The following is a 12747-nucleotide window of genomic DNA, read 5'->3' as shown; positions in this document are numbered from 1 at the left end:
TTTTTGCCACACGATTTCTCATGGCACTAGAACAGTCTCTCAACAAGATAACTCAGCGGTGGCGGCCAGAGCTGTTTACAGTACAGAGGCCACACTGGGGCTGCGCCAGGATCTTGGGGCTCTAGCTGCATTCGATTCCAGCTGTGGGGACACTGCATGGCTGCATAGCTGCCCTTGTGGGGGGAAAGTGGCTAGGATCTCAACAGCAGCATGCCTGCGGCTGGGGCTCCCCCCCCCTCCATTGCCTGGCAGCTGCTGGGGGCCCGGCCTGGCCCTACTAGGTCTCATGGGCCGCAATCGGGGGGGGCGGCTTAGCAGCAGGATGTTAACAGCCGCAGGAGGCCCGATCTGGCCAGGACAGGGCCTTCTCTCCTCCCCTTCCCTTGCCCAACAGCCACCAGGCCCATCCCTGGCCTGGGACAGGGCTCAGCGGGCTTCCTGGGAAGGGGCCTGGCCCCTCAGCAAGGCCCACCCGGCATCGTGAAAAAGGCAAGAATTTTTGATTATAGGCAAAGACAGAAGCAGCATTCTGGGACTTATAATTTATCCATCCTTTGTTTCAGCAAATTATAATGAAGAATTAACAGTTTTAGCTCAGGCTTTGCATCCTCCATTGGTAATTCTGGAAGATACTCTGATAGCCAAGGCTATTGCTTTACCAGCCCACACAGTGGAGCAAGTCATGTCAACAGAAGGTCAGCAAATGTTGCCTGCAGGTGGTGACATGGAGACTGATGTCTTTTGGATAAAGCACATCAGCTGTGATGGACCACAGATAACCTGCAACTTGACATATAATAGCAAAACAATTACAATTACAGGCATATTGGACACTGGTGCATATGTCACAGTTATTTCTTGTGTTTTGGCCTAGAGAGTGGAAGTTGATAATACCTTTGGACTCTCTCAGGAATTGGAGGAGCCACGTTGTGCTTGCAAAGTGAATACATGATTATCGTTACAGGACCAGAAGGGAAAACAGCAGCTATTTGTCTCTTTGTTGTGCAGAAACCCATCACAGTGTGGGGAAGAGACCTGCTATCACAGTGGGGAACAAAAATAGAAGTGGATTTTTAATTGGGGTCAAGGATGCACTCACCACTCTAAAATTGACCTGGAAAACACATAATCCTGTCTGGGTGGACAAGTGGCCCCTAGAAGAAAAGAAACTGAGTGCTCTCAAAAAGTTAGTAGAGGAACAATTGCAGAAAGGTCACATCAAGCCAAAAAACAGTCCCTGGAATTCTCCAGTTTTCATCATTCACAAGAAGACTTCTAATTCTTGGAGATTACTCCATGATCTCAGAAGGATCAATGAGGTCATCAAGGAAATGGGACCACTTCAGTTAGGACTTCCCTCTCTTTTAATGATCCCAAGAGATTGGCCACTTGTAATCATCGATTAAAAAGATTGTTTTTTCAACATTCCACTTCATCCAGAAGATGTCCTTTGATTTGCCTTTTCAGTTCCAAGTATCAAGAGACAAGAACCTCTACAAAGATATCACTGGGTAGTTCTTCCTCAAGGATTAAAAAATTCGCCAACTATTTGCCAATGGTTTGCAGCACGAGCCTTGTCTCCAGCTCGACAGAAACATCCACAAGCAATGATTGTACACTATATGGATGATTTGATTATTGCAGTGCCAACACAGAAGGAAATGGAAGAAGCTCCTGACTGTAATCATAGAAGTTCAAAATGCAGGACTAGAGATCTCTATATCAAAAATACAAGAAACCTCACCATGGAAATATTTAGGATGGAGAATAACAGAACAGTCAATTAGGCCACAGAAAATACAACTTAGAACCAGTGTTAACAATCTGCAGGATTTATAGCAACTCTTAGGAGAAATTAATTGGACCAGGCCAGTTTTAGGGATTACTAATGATGAACTTTCCCCACTTTTTGACTTGTTAAGGGGAGACTGTGACATTAGATTTCCCAGAACATTTACACTTGAAGCTCAAAAAGCCCTTGAAAATGTCGCTGAAGCCCTTCAACAAAGACAAGCACACTGTTGTGCAATATCGCAACCATTTTTTCTTGCAGTGCTAGGAGAAAAAATGCAGTTGTATGGTCTCATATTTTAATGGGACGTTTCAAAAAAAGATCCTTTGCTGATAATAGAGTGGATTTTTTTACCTTACAGATCCCCAAAAATGATCTTTACAACGCTAGAAATGACAGCTCAGATCATAATCAGAGAAAGAGCGAGACTGTTAACAATGGCAGGCAACGATTTTGCAGTGATTTACCTACCATTGAAAAAAGGATATTTTGATTTGGCATTGCAAAAAATCAGAAGACTTACAAATTGTATTACTGAATTTTTCCGGTGTTTGTTCTATCCAGTTTCCGAGTCACAAACTGTTGCAAGCAAAATTAAGCTTCAGAGAAAAGCCCATGTTGAGTGAAGTACCTTTAGATGCAATGACATTGTTTACTGATGGTTCAGGGAGAACACACAAATCAGTAATAACATGGCAGAACCAAACAACTAAAACATGGGAATCAGACATTCAAACAGTAGAAGGTTCTCCTCAAATTGTTGAATTAGCAGTGGTAGTTAGAGCACTTCAGCTTTTTCAGGAACCTTTCAATTTAATTACAGATTCTGCTTATGTAGCTAATGTAGTTAGAATAATAGAAGGATCAGTCTTAAAAGATGTTGATAATGATAATCTATGTCATTACCTTACATGTTTGTATAAAATTTTGCAGCAGAGGAATAACAAATATTTTATTTCCCATATTAGGGCATATTCTTCACTTCCAGAATTCTTAGCAGAAGGAAACGCAAGAGCAGATAAGTTAACAATGACCACTGCAAGCACCTTGCCAAGCATTTTTGAACAAGCAAAACTGTCATGCATTTTTTCATCAGAATGCACAAGCACTTATGTGAATGTTTTGTATTTCCAAAGATCAAGCAAAAGCAATTATAAATGCTTGCCCTGATTGTCAGCTTGTGGAACCTCCTGTGTCCACAGGAGCTGTTAATCCATGAAGATTGCAGAGTCTGCAATTATGGCAAACAGATATCACCAACTATCTATCTTCTGGGAAATTCAAAAATATCCATGTACCAATAGACACCTCTGGTGCAGTTTTTGTCTCCTTACACACAGGAGAAACAGCCAAGCATGCTTGTTGTTGTGGTTTCAGGCAGATTTTGGGAGAAACACTCCCACGGGGCCCCCCTCCCCTCCCCCAACTGGTTCAGGAAAAGACTTCCTCAGAGAAAAGTGGAAAAAAACCTGTTTATTAAACAGGCAAAGCACTCCCAGCACAATACCCGATGACAAGAGCTTTGTGCCGCTTACGGAGGGATAACAAACTTAAAGAAAGAAAGTCTCCTCTTGAAGATAGTCACTGTGCTCCACCGCTCCGTCTCTGCTGACGTTGGAAGAAAAGGAGATGTGCAGGGCTGGTCTTGGTGGGGTGGGTCCCCTGTGGAGGCCCCCGGTGCTTCCCCCAGGTCCTTAGTCCAGAGAGGTTGGAACAGTTCTGAGGAGAGGGCAAAAACAGAAAAAAAAGGAAGGAAAAAAAAAAGGAAAAAAAGAAAAAAAAAAAGCAAAAAAGCTTCAGCTATTCTACAGCACCTAACTACGCTAGCACTAAACTAACTAACTAACTGCCGGGGAAAAAAACAACAGAGCTTCTTTCGTCTTGCAGTGTTCCAACTCCTCCGCTTCAAGGTCACTCCGAGGAGCAGAGTTTTCCTGGGGAAAAAAAACGGCGCTTCCTCTCCCCTTTGCACCCAATAGACGATTGGGGGATACACAGTCACCCTAGGACATTTTCCACCCCTTATCCCCATATCGTCGACTTACAGACAGAACCAACGTATATTCCACATCGTGTATTTATTCACATAAAACTTCCATCCATTCTCCCCACAAAAAAAAAACCAAAAAATACAAGCAATACCCATCATGCTCCTGTCACGTTCCACACTGAGCCACTGAATCCAGGCACCAGGCTACAGGGCAGAAGGATTCCCCTCTCACTTACTCATACCTTCAACACTTGCTCATACTTTCAACACTTAACACATACCCTCTCACTTACACATTTCCTTCTATTTCATTCTGTGTGGTTTAATGTACAGACAATGGCAATAGCATTTAGCAGACAGTGATGTTTATAAATGATTCTCACCCAACAATCAGATCTCCCTGAGGTACACATCGTGTTGTTCCATCTTTCTGCATTATCCACCATGTGCAACCTGGTCCCTGAGCAAAGACAACCCCACGAATGGGTTTGTCTGTACTTCAGGCAGACTTGATTCACACTGTCTTCCCTAACAGACCTCTGACATGCACCACTGGGACTTTATCTCCATCTATTGTATGCAGAGGCTCAGCCTGGGTGGGGCCTGCTCGGTTGGTGGAGCCTCGGGTGTTGACCAACCAGGTGGCCTTTGCAAGATGCTGCTCCCAATTCTTGAAAGATCCCCCACCCAATGCTTTCAACTGGGTTTTTAACAATGCATTGTGCCTCTCCACTTTGCCTGCAGCGGGTGCATGGTAGGGAATATGGTACACCCACTCAATGCCATGTTCCCTAGCCCAGGTGTTAATAAGGCTGTTCTTGAAATGAGTCCTGTTGTCTGACTCAATTCTCTCGGGGGTACCATGCCTCCACAGGACTTGCTTCTCTAGGCCCAGGATGGTGTTTCGGGCAGTAGAATGGGGCACAGGGTAGGTCTCCAGCCACCCCGTGGTGGCTTCCACCATTGTGAGCACGTAGCGCTTACCGTGACGTGTCTGGGGTAGGGTAACATAATCAATCTGCCAGGCTTCTCCATACTTATATTTAGACCACCGTCCACCATACCATAGGGGTTTCACCCACTTGGCCTGTTTGATGGCAGCACATGTCTCACAGTCATGGATAACCTGAGAAATACTATCCAAGGTTAGATCCATCCCTTGGTCTCGGGCCCACTTATAGGTGGCATCTCTGCCATGATGGCCTGAGGCATCATGGGCCCATCGAGCTAGGAACAACTCTCCCTTGTGTTCCCAATCTAAATCAATCTTTGACACCTCTATTTTTGCTGCCCGATCTACCTGCTTGTTGTTTCGATGCTCCTCATTAGCTCTACTCTTGGGGATGTGGGCATCTACATGGCGGACTTTCACAGGTAGTCTCCCTACCCTGGTAGCAATGTCTTTCCACTCCTCAGCAGCCCAAATTGGTTTCCCTCCACGCTGCCAATTAGCCTCTTTCCACCTCTTCAGCCATCCCCACAGAGCATTGGCTACCATCCATGAATCGGTATAGAGGTAGAGCCTCGGCCACCCCTCTCTTTCAGCAATATACAAGGCCAATTGAACAGCCTTGAGTTCTGCAAGATGACTTGATCCACCCTCTCCTTCAGTGGCCTCAGCAACCTGTCGTGTGGGGCTCCACACGGCTGCTTTCCACTTCCGGTTCATCCCTACAATACGACAGGAACCGTCAGTGAAAAGGGCATAATGCATCTCCTCTGCTGGCAATTGGTTGTATGGTGGAGCCTCTTCAGCCCGTGTCACTTGCTCTTGTTCTTCATCTGTGAGGCCAAAATTTTCACCCTCAGGCCAATTGGTAATTATTTCCAAAATCCCAGGGCGATTCAGTTGACCCATACAGGCGCGCTGCGTAATAAGAGCAATCCACTTGCTCCATGTGGCATCAGTGGCATGATGGGTGGAGGGGACCTTCCCTTTGAACATCCACCCTAGCACAGGCAGTCGAGGTGCCAGGAGGAGTTGCGCCTCTGTACCAATCACCTCCGAGGCGGCTTGAACTCCTTCATAGGCGGCTAAGATTTCCTTCTCAGTTGGGGTGTAATTGGCTTCAGACCCTCTGTAGCTTCGACTCCAAAATCCTAGTGGCTGGCCTCGAGTCTCACCAGGCACCTTCTGCCAAAGGCTCCAGGACAGGCCATGGCTCCCGGCTGCTGAGTAGAGCACGTTCTTCACATCTGGTCCCGTCCTCACTGGGCCAAGGGCCACTGCATGAGTGATCTCCTGCTTGATCTGGGCAAAAGCTTGTTGCTGCTCAGGGCCCCAGTGGAAATTGCTCTTTTTGTGGGTGACCAGGTAAAGAGGGCTCACAATCTGACTATACTCAGGAATATGCATCCTCCAGAAACCTATAGCACCTAGGAAAGCTTGTGTCTCCTTCTTATTGGTTGGTGGACACATTGCTGTAATCTTGTTGATGACGTCAGTAGGAATCTGCCGCCGTCCATCTTGCCACTTTACTCCCAGGAACTGGATCTCACGAGCTGGTCCCTTAACTTTAATCTTCTTGATAGCAAAACCGTCTTCCAGGAGGATCTGGATGATTTCCTTTCCCTTCTCAAACACTTCTGCTGCTGTGTTCCCCCACACAATGATGTCATCAATATACTGTAGATGTTCTGGAGCCTCACCCTTTCCTAGTGCAGTCTGGATCAGTCCATGGCAGATGGTAAGGCTGTGTTTCCACCCCTGGGGCAGTCAGTTCCAGGTGTACTGCACTCCCCTCCATGTGAAGGCAAACTGAGGCCTGCATTCTGCAGCCAGGGGAATGGAGAAAAATGCATTGGCAATGCCAATTGTGGCATACCATTTTGCTGCCTTGGACTCCAGCTCGTACCAGAGTTCCAACATGTCTGGCACAGCAGCGCTCAGTGGTGGTGTCACCTCATTCAATGCACGGTAGTCCACAGTCAATCTCCATTCTCCTTCAGATTTGCACACAGGCCAAATGGGGCTGTTGAAGGGTGAGTGGGTTTTACTAACCACCCCTTGGCTCTCCAGCTCTTGAATCATCTTATGGATGGGAATCACAGCATCTCGAGTTGTCCTACACTGTCGGCGGTTCACTATAGAAGTGGCAATTGGTACCCGTTGCTCTTGTACTTTCAGGAGTCCTACTGCAGATGGATTCTCAGACAGTCCAGGCAAGGTGTTCAATTGCCGGATGCCCTCTGTCACTACAGCCGCTATCCCGAATGCCCACCTGAGTCCTTTCGGGTCTTTGAAATACCCACTTCGGAGGTAATCTATGCCCAAAATGCATGGGGCTTCTGGCCCAGTCACAATAGGGTGTTTCTTCCACTCCTTTCCAGTTAGGCTCACATCAGCTTCCACCAAAGTAAAATCTTGTGATCCCCCTGTCACGCCAGCAATAGAGACAGATTCTGCCCCTACATGTCTTGATGGCATTAATGTGCACTGCGCACCAGTATCAACCAAGGCCTCATAGTCTTGTGGTTCAGATGTGCCAGGCCAACGAATCCACACAGTCCAAAATACACGGTTTTCCCTAGCCTCTACCTGGCTAGAGGCAGGGCCCCTCTAAGCCTGGTTATCCTTCTTTCCTTGAGCATATGTCTTAGAGGTTCCTTCAAGGGGGTCAGACATGTCATCATCGTCATACCTGGCAGTTTGGCTATGGGCAACTGGAGCCGCTTCCCTTTTGGTGGAACTCCCTCTTTGAGTCTTGACTTCCTTCAATTCATGCACTCGTTGTGCCAGGTCAGCCGTAGATTTTCCATCCCATCTGTTCATATTTTCTCCGCAATCCTGCAGGAAGAACCATAGCTCAGCACGTGGAGTGTACCCTCTCTCCCTACCCGGGGAGCATCTACCTTGGGTACCAGAACCTCTGATCTGTACTGCTGAGATTTGGAGAAGGTCCTCTCTAATCTCCTCCCTGAGTTTCTTATGATTCTCATCTATCTTATCCTCTAGTTTCTGTAGACGTGTTTCCACAGCTGTGATTCTGGTGTGTGTTGGGCCATGCACAGCATCTGCATATGCTCGGAGCTTCTTTGCCATATCAAGCACCGTCTCCTCCATGTCCTCCCGCTTCATTACTGCTAAAGCAGAAGCGTATTCTAATGGCCCGAGTCGTATAAGTTTTTGCCACATCAAAGATGTACATGATACCAAGTCTGGGTTCCTAGTGTTTATGTCATCTGAGAAGACCATCTCTGCCACTGCCATTTCTCTTAAGCGTTGAATCCCTTGTTCTATGGTCTTCCATGGGGTTTGCTGCATATAGAGATAATCTGCACACAAGTATCTTTCTGCCACACTTCCTAGGACCCGTACCCAGAGACTGCAAGGACTAGCCTCTCTCATCATCTCTTGGTCGATGACTGCATCATGTGACAGGGATCCCAGATGTCTCGCTTCAGTGCCATCCAGAATTGTAGCCTCGCCTGCAGCATCCCAAAGACGGACTAACCAACTAATTATAGATTCATCAGGTTGTCGCCGGTAATCCTTTCTTAGGCCCCGAAGGTCCTTCAGGGAAAAGGAATCAATATTGGCTTCTGATCCTGTGCTAGAATCTTTGGCTTCTGATTTTGGTGAAGGTCCTTCTCTTGGGTCATCATCGTCCACTGGTCGATCGGTTTTGAGTGTGTGCTGCTTTGCTGGAGCAACTGCCAGGGGCTTAGGCTTACTGTCTGGTTTAGCTGCTAACTCAGGCTCAGGTTCTAGTTTAGCTGCTGGCTTCATAACTGGGGTGTTGGCTGCAGCCTGAGTGACTGGGGTAGCTGTTGATTTGTATCCCTTCCCCCCTGCCTCTGTCTGCTGCCCTACAGTCTCTAGCAATGTGCGACAAGCATATTCCTGGGCCCAGCTTACTGCAGCCATCTTTTCCCCCTTAGAGCCATCATGGTACCTCTCTTTCAGGTATTTCTCCAGCTCCACTGGTGTTACCGAGACGCGCAAAGCAGTCACACGGAGAGAGAGAGATTTTCCAGGGCAGAGGTTCCTCAGTCCCGACTCAAAGCTGAGACAGGGCGGAGAGCGAGCCTCTTTGTTTATTTCTTACTTTTTATACATTTGTGGGTCTGGCCAAAGATTGGCTTTTTTGGGGTTTCCACCCCTCAGCCTCAGTGGCCAGGCCAGTTGTCAGTTACAATTGTTTTCAGGTTAGAAATATGCAAACAAAGGACAGAGAATGAAAAACAAAGGATTTGTTTATGTTACATATGTGGGAAAAAGGTAGAACTGCTTCTAATATTGTACAGTAACTAAAAGATCTGACTCCATTTTTATGAAAATTCAAAAGGCTTTAAAAAACTCAGAAAAACCAGGGTAACACCACTGGATTCTGAATTTGTTCCCGTGGAAAATCCCAGACTACAGGGTCAGAGAATTCCTTGAGGAGTTGGCCCATATCCTCCCATTCTCCACACCACTCAGGAATTCCTCTGCCTGGGTCAGGAGTTTCATCAGCCCCTCTAGAAATCTCAGCCCATATTCTAGAGAAGCTGCAGACTGTATAGAGGAGGCTTACCAGATGACAGACCAGAAAGATGGTCTCTTTAACACTCAGGGGAAACTCAACATTCTCCAACAACGATTTAACCGATTCAGAGGAGAAGGAAACGAAAGACTGCAACGCTTCATCCTCTGCTCCTCCTCCCACAAACAGGGTGAATAACCATAACCATGACCCATACATAGTAGGAAAAGATCTCAGCACCTTTATAAACTTCCTACAAATTATTATCATTAAACCAAGGCCAATAGCTACTCTAATCCGTGTCCCTCTACTGTAAAAACTGTGTATTAGTGACAATATTGGGGCTATCTCTGGATATGCAAATAAACCTAAGGACCACAAAAGTATTAAGACCTCAGAGAAGCCTAAGGATCCAAAACACATCAAGGCCCCCACCCCAAGAGACATGAGTTCAAGCAGCATAGTTACTGACTGCTAAATACTAATCAGTACAGGGTTTTTCCACTCTCTCGAGCCCAACGTTGGGCGCCAGGAAGTTTGTGGTGCTTTCAGGCAGATTTTGGGAGAAACCCTCCCACGGGGCCCCCCTCCCCTCCCCCAACTGGTTCAGGAAAAGACTTCCTCAGAGAGAAGTAGAAAAAAACCTATTTATTAAACAGGCAAAGCACTCCCAGCACAACACCTGATGACAAGAGCTTCATGCCGCTTACGGAGGGATAACAAACTTAAAGAAAGAAAGTCTCCTCTTGAAGATAGTCACTGTGCTCCACCGCTCCGTCTCCGCTGACGTTGGAAGAAAAGGAGATGTGCAGGGCTGGTCTTGGTGGGGTGGGTCCCCTGTGGAGGCCCCCGGTGCTTCCCCCAGGTCCTTAGTCCAGAGAGGTTGGAACAGTTCCGAGGAGAGGGCAAAAACAGAAAAAAAAGGAAGGAAAAAAAAAAAGAAAAAAAAGCAAAAAAAAAGCAAAAAAGCTTCAGCTATTCTACAGCACCTAACTACGCTAGCACTAAACTAACTAACTAACTGCCGGGGAAAAAAACAACAGAGCTTCTTTTGTCTTGCAGTGTTCCAACTCCCCTGCTTCAAGGTCATTCCGAGGAGCAGAGTTTTCCTGGGGAAAAACAAACGGTGCTTCCTCTCCCCTTTGCACCCAATAGACGATTGGGGGATACACAGTCACCCTAGGACACTTGTCAACATTTTTTGCAAGCATTTACTTTGTTGGGTGTGCCTCAAGAAATAAAAGCAGACAATGGTCCTGCTTACACAGCACAAAAATTAGCCATGTTTTTAATGGATTGGGGTGTTCGTCACACCTTTGGCATTCCTTACTCTCCCACAAGTCAAGCAATTATTGAAAGAACGCATCACACTTTGAAATCTCTCCTGGACAAACAGAGAAGGGGGGAGGCAGAGGCAACTCCTCAGATGTGTTTAAATAAAGCCTTAAACATTTTAAATTCTTTAAATACCTCCTTTGTAGAACAAAATCCACCTAATATTAGGCACTTTTCCAATAGCACACAGGCAAAATTGAAAGAAAATCCTTTAGATTTGATCAGAAACCCAGAAACAGGGCAAATTGAAGGTCCATTTTCACTAATAACCTGAGGCAAAGGGTATGCTTGTGTTTCCACAGATTTAGGACCAAAGTGGATTCCAGCAAAGATTGTGAAGCCAAATCAAGAGCAGAAACACGTTGACAACTCCAAGAGCAGAGAAATGAGCACGCAGACGTGAACTGAATTAAGACTACAGTTGATGACAGACATCTTTTGTCCCACATGCAAGAACTGTGAACCTTGGGTTTTATGGCAGTGTAAAAAGTGTGGGAATCATTGGTATCGTAGAGCTCTATTGGCAGAAGTGTGGTGTGCATCGTGTTATAATTTAGAATTACAAACAAAGTATGGAGCCATTGAATTTTTAGTTTCACTAGGTCACAAAGAAGAAAATAGCCCCCATCTTCCTTTCTTAGAGAGGAATGTAGAAGGGGATTTTTTAAAGAATCAGAAGATATTTAAAATTGTAGAGTTGAATGCAAACAAAATAACTTAGTGCCTTATATTTGATCTGTCCCAGAGCAAATTTGGGAGAAAATGTAAAAAAATGTGCTAAAAGATTTGCTTGGAAATTGAGAGCAAAAAAAGTGCCTTCAATTGAAAAATAGCCAAAAAACATGGAGTTAAATCAGATGTCATACTTATGTCTTTTTATTTTGTTTGCCTTCAGCAGCACAATTTTGCCTGTTAATCAACCAAAAACCAGTGTTTGGGTGACTTTAGATAGTGCACCAAGCTTGGACACCATATGCTTAGCCCAGTAAAACCCAGAAAAATCATTTTCAACTTGTTTAGTCGGTTTGCTAGTAGATGTTTGGCCAATACAAAAAAACATTTCCCCACGTATTTCACAGTTAGTCGGAAATCCCACTGACAGATGGGATACCTGGACCAAATACTTTCCTAAAGCATCCTCTGAACTCCAAGAATTGGAAATTCTTGGTTCTGTAAAAATGGATTTTTGTATAAAATTCGGCCTTTTGGGATTTGGGCAAGACTCAATCACGGATGTTACTCCCTATCACCCTGTGTACAAAAATCAAGGTTCTTGGTGTAATTATATGTCACCTATGCTTTCTTCACCTAGTTGTACCCTTTTACACTTACCACAGGGGATGTTTTTAATTTGGGGAGATAGAGCTTGGCCCACTATTCCATCACACATCCAAGGTGGTCCATTTAGCATTGGAAGGCTTACTTTGCTAACACCTAGTACAAAATTGATAATATACCATAGATGCAGAGGAAAAAGGTTTATCCATCAGTATAACTCAGACTGCGAAGATGATTTTGAAGCTTGGGGCTTTGGAAAAATATTTACAGCATCTTTACTTCTACCCCCACTTGCCTTTGCAGTAGCCTTAAAGCAATTGGATTGACTAGGTTGCTGGTTAAGTAAACAGACCAATGTTACTTCTCTCGCACCGAGCAGTTTGTTAGCGGATGTCAAAGATGTAAGACATGCAACTCTGCAAAACAGAGCAGCAATAGATTTTCTTTTATTAGTGCATGAACACGTGTGAAGATTTTAATGGAATGTGTTGTGTAAATCTGTCCGATCATTCAGAATCCATTCACAAGAGCATACAGCAATTGAGGGAGAGTGTAGCTAAGAACAAAGCTGATGATGGAACATGGTTAGATGATCTATCAATTGAGCTCTGCATTGTGGTGGAAAGAACTTTTAAAGATAGGTGTGTATATACTGATTGTCATCACAGTTATACTAATAATGGTGCCTTGCCTGCTCCAGTGTATACGACAGATGATTGATAAAGCTATCAAGGGAGTATTCATGGTTCAAAAAGAAGGGGGAAATGTGGAAAATCAAGGCACAGAAATCTCTCAAAACCTTGTGCCTATAGGCCCAGACACGGAAATGAATGCAGGGTTTGATTTGAGACCTTGGAAAAGGCTTCCAGATTTAGGGACCAGAAGCA

At 45.3% G+C, this 12747-nt stretch overlaps 1 protein-coding gene across 1 annotated transcript in view; it reads right to left on the bottom strand.

The window, feature by feature from the left end:
- Positions 1-12747, bottom strand: part of LOC120764838 (transcription factor RFX3-like) — a 278652-nt gene that overhangs the window by 180019 nt on the left and 85886 nt on the right. The window lies entirely within an intron of this gene.

This window comes from Hirundo rustica, chromosome W (genome assembly GCF_015227805.2).
Source record: "Hirundo rustica isolate bHirRus1 chromosome W, bHirRus1.pri.v3, whole genome shotgun sequence".
NCBI classification, from domain to species: Eukaryota; Metazoa; Chordata; class Aves; order Passeriformes; family Hirundinidae; genus Hirundo; species Hirundo rustica.
The sequence above is the reverse complement of the archived record's forward strand: the minus strand, read 5'-3'. Positions and strand labels throughout refer to the sequence as shown.